The following is a 13,540-nucleotide window of genomic DNA, read 5'->3' as shown; positions in this document are numbered from 1 at the left end:
ACAGATCTAGCAATGGAAACCTCATTTCAGATCTAGCAATGGAAACCTCATTACAGATCTAGCAAAGGAAACCTCATTACAGATCTAGCAATGGAAACCTCATTGCAGATCTGGCAAAGGAAACATCACTGCAGAAATAGCAAAGGAAACCTCATTACAGATCTAGCAATGGAAACCTCATTACAGATCTAGCAAAGGAAACCTCATCACAGATCTAGCAAAGGAAACCTCATTACAGATCTATCAAAGGAAACCTCATTTCAGATCTAGCAATGGAAACCTCATTTCAGATCTAGCAATGGAAACCTCATTTCAGATTAAGCAAAGGAAAACTCATTACAGATCCAGCAATGGAAAACTCATTACAGATCTAGCAAAGGAAACCTCATTGCACATCGAGCAAATGAAGCCTCATTACAGATCTAGCAAAGGAAACCTCATTTCAGATCTAGCAAAGGAAACCTCATTACAGATCCAGCAATGGAAACCTCATTTCAGATCTAGCAAAGGAAAACTCATTACAGATCTAGCAATGGAAACCTCATTTCAGATCTAGCAATGGAAACCTCATTACAGATCTATCAAAGGAAAACTCATTACAGATCTATCAAAGGAAGCCTCATTACAGATCTAGCAATGGAAACCTCATTTCAGATCTAGCAAAGGAAACCTCATTACAGATCCAGCAATGGAAACCTCATTTCAGATCTAGCAAAGGAAAACTCATTACAGATCTAGCAATGGAAACCTCATTTCAGATCTAGCAATGGAAACCTCATTACAGATCTAGCAAAGGAAACCTCATTACAGATCTATCAAAGGAAGCCTCATTACAGATCAAGCAAAGAAAACCTCATTACAGATCTATCAAAGGAAAACTCATTTCAGATCTAGCAAAGGAAACCTCATTACAGATCTAGCAATGGAAACCTCATTGCAGATCTAACAAAGGAAACCTCACTGCAGATCTAGCAAAGGAAACCTCACTGCAGATCTAGCAAAGGAAACCTCATTACAGATCTAGCAATGGAAACCTCATTACAGATCTAGCAAAGGAAAACTCATTACAGATCTAGCAATGGAAAACTCATTTCAGATCTCGCAATGGAAAACTCATTTCAGATCTATCAAATGAAGCCTCATTACAGATCTAGCAAAGGAAACCTCATTTCAGATCTAGCAATGTAAACCTCATTTCAGATCTCGCAATGGACACCTCATTTCAAATCTAGTAAATGAAAACTCATTACAGATCTATCAAAGGAAGCCTCATTACAGATCTAGCAAAGGAAACCTCATTTCAGATCGAGCAAAGGAAACCTCATTGCAGATCTATCAAAGGAAAACTCATTTCAGATCTAGCAAAGGAAAACTCATTTCAGATCTAGCAAAGGAAACCTCATCACAGATCCATCAATGGAAACCTCATTTCAGATCTAGCAAAGGAAAACTCATTACAGTTCTAGCAATGGAAACCTCATTTCAGATCTAGCAATGGAAACCTCATTACAGATCTCGCAAAGGAAAACTCATTTCAGATCTAGCAATGGAAACCTCCTCATTACAGATCTAGCAAAGGAAACCTCATTGCACATTGAGCAAATGAAGCCTCATTTCAGATCTAGCAATGGAAACCTCATTTCAAATCTAGCAAAGGAAAACTCATTACAGATCTAGCAAAGGAAACCTCATTACAGATCTATCAAAGGAAACCTCATTACAGATCTAGCAATGGAAACCTCATTTCAGATCTAGCAAATGAAGCCTCATTACAGATCTAGCAGAGGAAGCCTCATTACAGATCTATCAAAGGAAACCTCATTACAGATCTATCAAAGGAAACCTCATTTCAGATCTATCAAAGGAAACCTCATTTCAGATCTAGCAAAGGAAACCTCATTTCAGATCTATCAAAGGAAACCTCATTTCAGATCTAGCAAAGGAAAACTCATTTCAGATCTAGCAAAGGAAAACTCATTTCAGATCTCACAAAGGAAGTCTCATTGCAGATCTAGCAATGGAAACCTCATTACAGATCTAGCTATGGAAACCTCATTGCAGATCGAGCAATGGAAACCTCATTTCAGATCTAGCAAATGAAGCCTCATTACAGATCCAGCAAAGGAAGCCTCATTACAGATCTAGCAAAGGAAACCTCATTTCAGATCGAGCAAAGGAAACCTCATTACAGATCTATCAAAGGAAAACTCATTTCAGATCTAGCAAAGGAAAACTCATTTCAGATCTAGCAAAGGAAACCTCATTACAGATCCAGCAATGGAAACCTCATTTCAGATCTAGCAATGGAAACCTCATTACAGATCTAGCAAAGGAAAACTCATTTCAGATCTAGCAAAGGAAAACTCATTACAGATCTAGCAATGGAAACCTCATTTCAGATCTAGCAATGGAAACCTCATTACAGATCTAGCAACGGAAAACTCATTTCAGATCTAGCAATGGAAACCTCATTACAGATCTAGCAAAGGAAACCTCATTACAGATCTAGCAATGGAAACCTCATTGCAGATCTAGCAAAGGAAACATCACTGCAGATCTAGCAAAGGAAACCTCATTACAGATCTAGCAATGGAAACCTCATTACAGATCTAGCAAAGGAAACCTCATTTCAGATCTAGCAATGGAAACCTCATTTCAGATCTAGCAATGGAAACCTCATTTCAGATTAAGCAAAGGAAAACTCATTTCAGATCCAGCAATGGAAAACTCATTACAGATCTAGCAAAGGAAACCTCATTGCACATCGAGCAAACGAAGCCTCATTACAGATCTAGCAAAGGAAACCTCATTTCAGATCTAGCAAAGGAAACCTCATTACAGATCCCGCAATGGAAACCTCATTTCAGATCTAGCAAAGTAAAACTCATTACAGATCTAGCAATGGAAACCTCATTTCAGATCTAGCAATGGAAACCTCATTACAGATCTAGCAAAGGAAAACTCATTTCAGATCTAGCAATGGAAACCTCATTACAGATCTAGCAAAGGAAACCTCATTACAGATCTAGCAATGGAAACCTCATTGCAGATCTAGCAAAGGAAACCTCACTGCAGATCTAGCAAAGGAAACCTCATTACAGATCTAGCAATGGAAACCTCATTGCAGATCTAGCAAAGGAAACCTCATCACAGATCTAGCAAAGGAAACCTCATTACAGATCTATCAAAGGAAACCTCATTTCAGATCTAGCAATGGAAACCTCATTTCAGATCTAGCAAAGGCAAACTCATTACAGATCTAGCAATGGAAAACTCATTACAGATCTAGCAAAGGAAACCTCATTGCACATCGAGCAAACGAAGCCTCATTACAGATCTAGCAAAGGAAGCCTCATTTCAGATCTAGCAATGGAAACCTCATTTCAGATTTAGCAAAGGAAAACTCATTACAGATCTAGCAAAGGAAAACTCATTACAGATTTATCAAAGGAAGCCTCATTACAGATCTAGCAAAGGAAACCTCATTTCAGATCGAGCAAAGGAAACCTCATTGCAGATCTATCAAAGGAAAACTCATTTCAGATCTAGCAAAGGAAAACTCATTTCAGATCTAGCAAAGGAAACCTCATTACAGATCCATCAATGGAAACCTCATTTCAGATCTAGCAAAGGAAAACTCATTACAGTTCTAGCAATGAAACCTCATTTCAGATCTAGCAATGGAAACCTCATTACAGATCTAGCAAAGGAAAACTCATTTCAGATCTACCAAAGGAAACCTCATCACAGATCTAGCAAAGGAAACCTCATTACAGATCTATCAAAGGAAACCTCATTTCAGATCTAGGAATGGAAACCTCATTACAGATCTAGGAAAGGAAGCCTCATTACAGATCTATCAAATGAAGCCTCATTACAGATCTATCAAAGGAAAACTCATTACAGATCCAGCAAAGGAAAACTCATTACAGATCTAGCAAAGGAAAACTCATTACAGATCTATCAAAGGAAACCTCATTTCAGATCTAGCAAAGGAAACCTCATTACAGATCCAGCAATGGAAACCTCATTTCAGATCTAGCAAAGGAAAACTCATTACAGATCTAGCAATGGAAACCTCATTTCAGATCTAGCAATGGAAACCTCATTACAGATCTAGCAAAGGAAAACTCATTTCAGATCTAGCAATGGAAACCTCATTACAGATCTAGCAAAGGAAACCTCATTACAGATCTAGCAATGGAAACCTCATTGCAGATCTAGCAAAGGAAACCTCACTGCAGATCTAGCAAAGGAAACCTCATTACAGATCTAGCAATGGAAACCTCATTGCAGATCTAGCAAAGGAAACCTCATCACAGATCTAGCAAAGGAAAACTCATTACAGATCTAGCAAAGGAAACCTCATTGCACATCGAGCAAACGAAGCCTCATTACAGATCTAGCAAAGGAAACCTCATTTCAGATCTAGCAAAGGAAACCTCATTACAGATCCAGCAATGGAAACCTCATTTCAGATCTAGCAAAGGAAAACTCATTACAGATCGAGCAATGGAAACCTCATTTCAGATCTAGCAATGGAAACCTCATTACAGATCTAGCAAAGGAAAACTCATTTCAGATCTAGCAATGGAAACCTCATTACAGATCTAGCAAAGGAAACCTCATTACAGATCTAGCAATGGAAACCTCATTGCAGATCTAGCAAAGGAAACCTCACTGCAGATCTAGCAAAGGAAACCTCATTACAGATCTAGCAATGGAAACCTCATTGCAGATCTAGCAAAGGAAACCTCATCACAGATCTAGCAAAGGAAACCTCATTACAGATCTATCAAAGGAAACCTCATTTCAGATCTAGCAATGGCAAACTCATTACAGATCTAGCAATGGAAAACTCATTACAGATCTAGCAATGGAAAACTCATTACAGATCTAGCAAAGGAAACCTCATTGCACATCGAGCAAACGAAGCCTCATTACAGATCTAGCAAAGGAAGCCTCATTTCAGATCTAGCAATGGAAACCTCATTTCAGATTTAGCAAAGGAAAACTCATCACAGATCTAGCAAAGGAAACCTCATTACAGATCTATCAAAGGAAACCTCATTTCAGATCTAGCAATGGAAACCTCATTTCAGATCTAGCAATGGAAACCTCATTTCAGATTTAGCAAAGGAAAACTCATTACAGATCTAGCAATGGAAAACTCATTACAGATCTAGCAAAGGAAACCTCATTGCACATCGAGCAAACGAAGCCTCATTTCAGATCTCGCAATGGACACCTCATTTCAAATCTAGTAAATGAAAACTCATTACAGATCTATCAAAGGAAGCCTCATTACAGATCTAGCAAAGGAAACCTCATTTCAGATCGAGCAAAGGAAACCTCATTGCAGATCTATCAAAGGAAAACTCATTTCAGATCTAGCAAAGGAAAACTCATTTCAGATCTAGCAAAGGAAACCTCATCACAGATCCATCAATGGAAACCTCATTTCAGATCTAGCAAAGGAAAACTCATTACAGTTCTAGCAATGGAAACCTCATTTCAGATCTAGCAATGGAAACCTCATTACAGATCTCGCAAAGGAAAACTCATTTCAGATCTAGCAATGGAAACCTCCTCATTACAGATCTCGCAAAGGAAACCTCATTGCACATTGAGCAAATGAAGCCTCATTTCAGATCTAGCAATGGAAACCTCATTTCAAATCTAGCAAAGGAAAACTCATTACAGATCTAGCAAAGGAAACCTCATTACAGATCTATCAAAGGAAACCTCATTACAGATCTAGCAATGGAAACCTCATTTCAGATCTAGCAAATGAAGCCTCATTACAGATCTAGCAGAGGAAGCCTCATTACAGATCTATCAAAGGAAACCTCATTACAGATCTATCAAAGGAAACCTCATTTCAGATCTATCAAAGGAAACCTCATTTCAGATCTAGCAAAGGAAACCTCATTTCAGATCTATCAAAGGAAACCTCATTTCAGATCTATCAAAGGAAACCTCATTTCAGATCTAGCAAAGGAAAACTCATTTCAGATCTAGCAAAGGAAAACTCATTTCAGATCTCACAAAGGAAGTCTCATTGCAGATCTAGCAATGGAAACCTCATTACAGATCTAGCTATGGAAACCTCATTGCAGATCGAGCAATGGAAACCTCATTTCAGATCTAGCAAATGAAGCCTCATTACAGATCCAGCAAAGGAAGCCTCATTACAGATCTAGCAAAGGAAACCTCATTTCAGATCGAGCAAAGGAAACCTCATTACAGATCTATCAAAGGAAAACTCATTTCAGATCTAGCAAAGGAAAACTCATTTCAGATCTAGCAAAGGAAACCTCATTACAGATCCAGCAATGGAAACCTCATTTCAGATCTAGCAATGGAAACCTCATTACAGATCTAGCAAAGGAAAACTCATTTCAGATCTAGCAAAGGAAAACTCATTACAGATCTAGCAATGGAAACCTCATTTCAGATCTAGCAATGGAAACCTCATTACAGATCTCGCAACGGAAAACTCATTTCAGATCTAGCAATGGAAACCTCATTACAGATCTAGCAAAGGAAACCTCATTACAGATCTAGCAATGGAAACCTCATTGCAGATCTTGCAAAGGAAACATCACTGCAGATCTAGCAAAAGAAACCTCATTACAGATCTAGCAATGGAAACCTCATTACAGATCTAGCAAAGGAAACCTCATCACAGATCTAGCAAAGGAAACCTCATTACAGATCTATCAAAGGAAACCTCATTTCAGATCTAGCAATGGAAACCTCATTTCAGATCTAGCAATGGAAACCTCATTTCAGATTAAGCAAAGGAAAACTCATTACAGATCCAGCAATGGAAAACTCATTACAGATCTAGCAAAGGAAACCTCATTGCACATCGAGCAAACGAAGCCTCATTACAGATCTAGCAAAGGAAACCTCATTTCAGATCTAGCAAAGGAAACCTCATTACAGATCCAGCAATGGAAACCTCATTTCAGATCTAGCAAAGGAAAACTCATTACAGATCTAGCAATGGCAACCTCATTTCAGATCTAGCAATGGAAACCTCATTACAGATCTAGCAAAGGAAAACTCATTTCAGATCTAGCAATGGAAACCTCATTACAGATCTAGCAAAGGAAACCTCATTACAGATCTAGCAATGGAAACCTCATTGCAGATCTAGCAAAGGAAACCTCACTGCAGATCTAGCAAAGGAAACCTCATTACAGATCTAGCAATGGAAACCTCATTGCAGATCTAGCAAAGGAAACCTCATCACAGATCTAGCAAAGGAAACCTCATTGCAGATCTATCAAAGGAAACCTCATTTCAGATCTAGCAATGGAAACCTCATTTCAGATCTAGCAAAGGCAAACTCATTACAGATCTAGCAATGGAAAACTCATTACAGATCTAGCAAAGGAAACCTCATTGCACATCGAGCAAACGAAGCCTCATTACAGATCTAGCAAAGGAATCCTCATTTCAGATCTAGCAATGGAAACCTCATTTCAGATTTAGCAAAGGAAAACTCATTACAGATCTAGCAAAGGAAAACTCATTTCAGATCGAGCAAAGGAAACCTCATTGCAGATCTATCAAAGGAAAACTCATTTCAGATCTAGCAAAGGAAAACTCATTTCAGATCTAGCAATGGAAACCTCATTTCAGATTTAGCAAAGGAAGCCTCATTACAGATCTAGCAAAGGAAACCTCATTTCAGATCGAGCAAAGGAAACCTCATTGCAGATCTATCAAAGGAAAACTCATTTCAGATCTAGCAAAGGAAAACTCATTTCAGATCTAGCAAAGGAAACCTCATTACAGATCCATCAATGGAAACCTCATTTCAGATCTAGCAAAGGAAAACTCATTACAGTTCTAGCAATGAAACCTCATTTCAGATCTAGCAATGGAAACCTCATTACAGATCTAGCAAAGGAAAACTCATTTCAGATCTAGCAAAGGAAACCTCATCACAGATCTAGCAAAGGAAACCTCATTACAGATCTATCAAAGAAACCTCATTTCAGATCTAGCAATGGAAACCTCATTTCAGATCTAGCAATGGAAACCTCATTTCAGATTAAGCAAAGGAAAACTCATTACAGATCCAGCAATGGAAAACTCATTACAGATCTAGCAAAGGAAACCTCATTGCACATCGAGCAAACGAAGCCTCATTACAGATCTAGCAAAGGAAACCTCATTTCAGATCTAGCAAAGGAAACCTCATTACAGATCCAGCAATGGAAACCTCATTTCAGATCTAGCAAAGGAAAACTCATTACAGATCTAGCAATGGAAACCTCATTTCAGATCTAGCAATGGAAACCTCATTACAGATCTAGCAAAGGAAAACTCATTTCAGATCTAGCAATGGAAACCTCATTACAGATCTAGCAAAGGAAACCTCATTACAGATCTAGCAATGGAAACCTCATTGCAGATCTAGCAAAGGAAACCTCACTGCAGATCTAGCAAAGGAAACCTCATTACAGATCTCGCAATGGAAACCTCATTTCAGATCTAGCAATGGAAACCTCATTACAGATCTAGCAAAGGAAAACTCATTTCAGATCTAGCAAAGGAAAACTCATTACAGATCTAGCAATGGAAACCTCATTTCAGATCTAGCAATGGAAACCTCATTACAGATCTAGCAACGGAAAACTCATTTCAGATCTAGCAATGGAAACCTCATTACAGATCTAGCAAAGGAAACCTCATTACAGATCTAGCAATGGAAACCTCATTGCAGATCTAGCAAAGGAAACATCACTGCAGATCTAGCAAAGGAAACCTCATTACAGATCTAGCAATGGAAACCTCATTACAGATCTAGCAAAGGAAACCTCATCACAGATCTAGCAAAGGAAACCTCATTACAGATCTATCAAAGGAAACCTCATTTCAGATCTAGCAATGGAAACCTCATTTCAGATCTAGCAATGGAAACCTCATTTCAGATTTAGCAAAGGAAAACTCATTACAGATCTAGCAATGGAAAACTCATTACAGATCTAGCAAAGGAAACCTCATTGCACATCGAGCAAACGAAGCCTCATTACAGATCTAGCAAAGGAAGCCTCATTTCAGATCGAGCAAAGGAAACCTCATTTCAGATTTAGCAAAGGAAAACTCATTACAGATCTAGCAATGGAAAACTCATTTCAGATCTAGCAATGGAAAACTCATTACAGATCTAGCAAAGGAAACCTCATTGCACATCGAGCAAACGAAGCCTCATTTCAGATCTCGCAATGGACACCTCATTTCAAATCTAGTAAATGAAAACTCATTACAGATCTATCAAAGGAAGCCTCATTACAGATCTAGCAAAGGAAACCTCATTTCAGATCGAGCAAAGGAAACCTCATTGCAGATCTATCAAAGGAAAACTCATTTCAGATCTAGCAAAGGAAAACTCATTTCAGATCTAGCAAAGGAAACCTCATCACAGATCCATCAATGGAAACCTCATTTCAGATCTAGCAAAGGAAAACTCATTACAGTTCTAGCAATGGAAACCTCATTTCAGATCTAGCAATGGAAACCTCATTACAGATCTCGCAAAGGAAAACTCATTTCAGATCTAGCAATGGAAACCTCATTACAGATCTAGCAAAGGAAACCTCATTGCACATTGAGCAAATGAAGCCTCATTTCAGATCTAGCAATGGAAACCTCATTTCAAATCTAGCAAAGGAAAACTCATTACAGATCTAGCAAAGGAAACCTCATTACAGATCTATCAAAGGAAACCTCATTACAGATCTAGCAATGGAAACCTCATTTCAGATCTAGCAAATGAAGCCTCATTACAGATCTAGCAGAGGAAGCCTCATTACAGATCTATCAAAGGAAACCTCATTACAGATCTATCAAAGGAAACCTCATTTCAGATCTATCAAAGGAAACCTCATTTCAGATCTAGCAAAGGAAACCTCATTTCAGATCTATCAAAGGAAACCTCATTTCAGATCTCACAAAGGAAGTCTCATTGCAGATCTAGCAATGGAAACCTCATTACAGATCTAGCTATGGAAACCTCATTGCAGATCCAGCAAAGGAAGCCTCATTACAGATCTAGCAAAGGAAACCTCATTTCAGATCGAGCAAAGGAAACCTCATTACAGATCTATCAAAGGAAAACTCATTTCAGATCTAGCAAAGGAAAACTCATTTCAGATCAGGCAAAGGAAACCTCATTACAGATCCAGCAATGGAAACCTCATTTCAGATCTAGCAATGGAAACCTCATTACAGATCTAGCAAAGGAAAACTCATTTCAGATCTAGCAAAGGAAAACTCATTACAGATCTAGCAATGGAAACCTCATTTCAGATCTAGCAATGGAAACCTCATTACAGATCTAGCAACGGAAAACTCATTTCAGATCTAGCAATGGAAACCTCATTACAGATCTAGCAAAGGAAACCTCATTACAGATCTAGCAATGGAAACCTCATTGCAGATCTAGCAAAGGAAACATCACTGCAGATCTAGCAAAGGAAACCTCATTACAGATCTAGCAATGGAAACCTCATTACAGATCTAGCAAAGGAAACCTCATCACAGATCTAGCAAAGGAAACCTCATTACAGATCTATCAAAGGAAACCTCATTTCAGATCTAGCAATGGAAACCTCATTTCAGATCTAGCAATGGAAACCTCATTTCAGATTAAGCAAAAGAAAACTCATTACAGATCCAGCAATGGAAAACTCATTACAGATCTAGCAAAGGAAACCTCATTGCACATCGAGCAAACGAAGCCTCATTACAGATCTAGCAAAGGAAACCTCATTTCAGATCTAGCAAAGGAAACCTCATTACAGATCCAGCAATGGAAACCTCATTTCAGATCTAGCAAAGGAAAACTCATTACAGATCTAGCAATGGAAACCTCATTTCAGATCTAGCAATGGAAACCTCATTACAGATCTAGCAAAGGAAAACTCATTTCAGATCTAGCAATGGAAACCTCATTACAGATCTAGCAAAGGAAACCTCATTACAGATCTAGCAATGGAAACCTCATTGTAGATCTAGCAAAGGAAACCTCACTGCAGATCTAGCAAAGGAAACCTCATTACAGATCTAGCAATGGAAACCTCATTGCAGATCTAGCAAAGGAAACCTCATCACAGATCTAGCAAAGGAAACCTCATTACAGATCTATCAAAGGAAACCTCATTTCAGATCTAGCAATGGAAACCTCATTTCAGATCTAGCAAAGGCAAACTCATTACAGATCTAGCAATGGAAAACTCATTACAGATCTAGCAAAGGAAACCTCATTGCACATCGAGCAAACGAAGCCTCATTACAGATCTAGCAAAGGAAGCCTCATTTCAGATCTAGCAATGGAAACCTCATTTCAGATTTAGCAAAGGAAAACTCATTACAGATCTAGCAAAGGAAAACTCATTACAGATTTATCAAAGGAAGCCTCATTACAGATCTAGCAAAGGAAACCTCATTTCAGATCGAGCAAAGGAAACCTCATTGCAGATCTATCAAAGGAAAACTCATTTCAGATCTAGCAAAGGAAAACTCATTTCAGATCTAGCAAAGGAAACCTCATTACAGATCCATCAATGGAAACCTCATTTCAGATCTAGCAAAGGAAAACTCATTACAGTTCTAGCAATGAAACCTCATTTCAGATCTAGCAATGGAAACCTCATTACAGATCTAGCAAAGGAAAACTCATTTCAGATCTCGCAATGGAAACCTCCTCATTACAGATCTAGCAAAGGAAACCTCATTGCACATTGAGCAAACGAAACCTCATTGCACATTGAGCAAACGAAACCTCATTTCAGATCTAGCAATGGAAACCTCATTTCAAATCTAGCAAAGGAAAACTCATTGCAGATCTATCAAAGGAAGCCTCATTTCAGATCTAGCAAAGGAAAACTCATTACAGATCTAGCAAAGGAAACCTCATTTCAGATCTAGCAAAGGAAAACTCATTGCAGATCCAGCAATGGAAACCTCATTTCAGATTTAGCAAAGGAAACCTCATTTCAGATCTAGCAAAGGAAAACTCATTGCAGATCTAGCAAAGGAAAACTCATTTCATATCTAGGAATGGAAACCTCATTACAGATCTAGGAAATGAAGCCTCATTACAGATCTATCAAAGGAAACCTCATTACAGATCTAGCAAAGGAAACCTCATTACAGATCTAGCAAAGGAAAACTCATTACAGATCTAGCAAAGGAAACCTCATTACAGATCTAGCAAAGGAAACCTCATTACAGATCTATCAAAGGAAACCTCATTTCAGATCTAGCAATGGAAACCTCATTACAGATCTAGCAAAGGAAACCTCATTACAGATCTAGCAAAGGAAACCTCATTACAGATCTATCAAAGGAAACCTCATTTCAGATCTAGGAATGGAAACCTCATTACAGATCTAGGAAATGAAGCCTCATTACAGATCTATCAAATGAAGCCTCATTACAGATCTATCAAAGGAAAACTCATTACAGATCTAGCAAAGGAAAACTCATTACAGATCTCGCAAAGGAAAACTCATTACAGATCTATCAAAGGAAACCTCATTTCAGATCTAGGAATGGAAACCTCATTACAGATCTAGGAAGTGAAGCCTCATTACAGATCTATCAAATGAAGCCTCATTACAGATCTAGCAAAGGAAAACTCATTGCAGATCTAGCAATGGAAAACTCATTTCAGATCTAGCAATGGAAACCTCATTACAGATCTATCAAATCACACAAAAATAGATACAGAAATCCATGATTATTGTATCCATGATTGATGTATCCATGATTATTTGTTTAGCACATTGACAGGTCACACCAAGAAGGCAGAACAGCTGTGCCATTGAGGGGAAAAGTGGGAAAGTAAAATCCAAACCAAGAAGACGTCATGCAGAGCACAATACTTGAAAAATCCCCCCCCCCCCCCCCACCCCCTAACCTACCCCAAGAAGGTTTGCCATTGATCCAGCAAATTTTCCAATTCATCAAGATTAAAATTGACGATCTTGATCAAAGCTTGGTGAAATACGAAGAAAAGTGACGATTTCTCAGATAAAAATTGATAATTTTAGACGTTTGACCTGGAGTTGACCTTTGACCATTTGACCTCAAAAATAGTTGGTTTCCCAATTTCGTGAGGCACTATGCAAATAGTGTTAAATTTTCAAGTCAATCGGACGAAAAATGACGATTTCACAATTTTGACCTCCAGATGACCTTTGACCTCAAAATCAATGGGCTTCTCAATTGTGACGACCTCTACAACTTTGTGATGTTTCATGATGATCGGTTTTAGAATTGTGACTTGTAGGCGAGCGACAAACAAACAGACAGACAGAATAACAAACGCAACCGACCAATATATTTGAAAAAGCTTCCATTTCGCAAGTAATAAAAAAGAAACTGGTCTGTGTGTGTGTGAGCACACGCCCTTTTCCTAAAGAGCCAAAGCTTGCAGACCTGAAAAGTTCCCTCCAACGTATGCCCACCCTCTCCACAATGTAAAATACCGTACTCACATCAAATATCGTACCTG

At 38.4% G+C, this 13,540-nt stretch overlaps 1 protein-coding gene across 10 annotated transcripts in view; it reads right to left on the bottom strand.

The window, feature by feature from the left end:
* The window catches only part of LOC137413183 (MAP/microtubule affinity-regulating kinase 3-like), a 120,300-nt gene that overhangs the window by 64,808 nt on the left and 41,952 nt on the right, over positions 1–13,540 (bottom strand). The gene's annotated exons all lie outside the window — the stretch shown is intronic.

Source organism: Myxine glutinosa, chromosome 6, assembly GCF_964187855.1.
Source record: "Myxine glutinosa chromosome 6, kmMyxGlut1.1, whole genome shotgun sequence".
Classification (NCBI taxonomy): Eukaryota; Metazoa; Chordata; class Myxini; order Myxiniformes; family Myxinidae; genus Myxine; species Myxine glutinosa.
The sequence above is the reverse complement of the archived record's forward strand: the minus strand, read 5'-3'. Positions and strand labels throughout refer to the sequence as shown.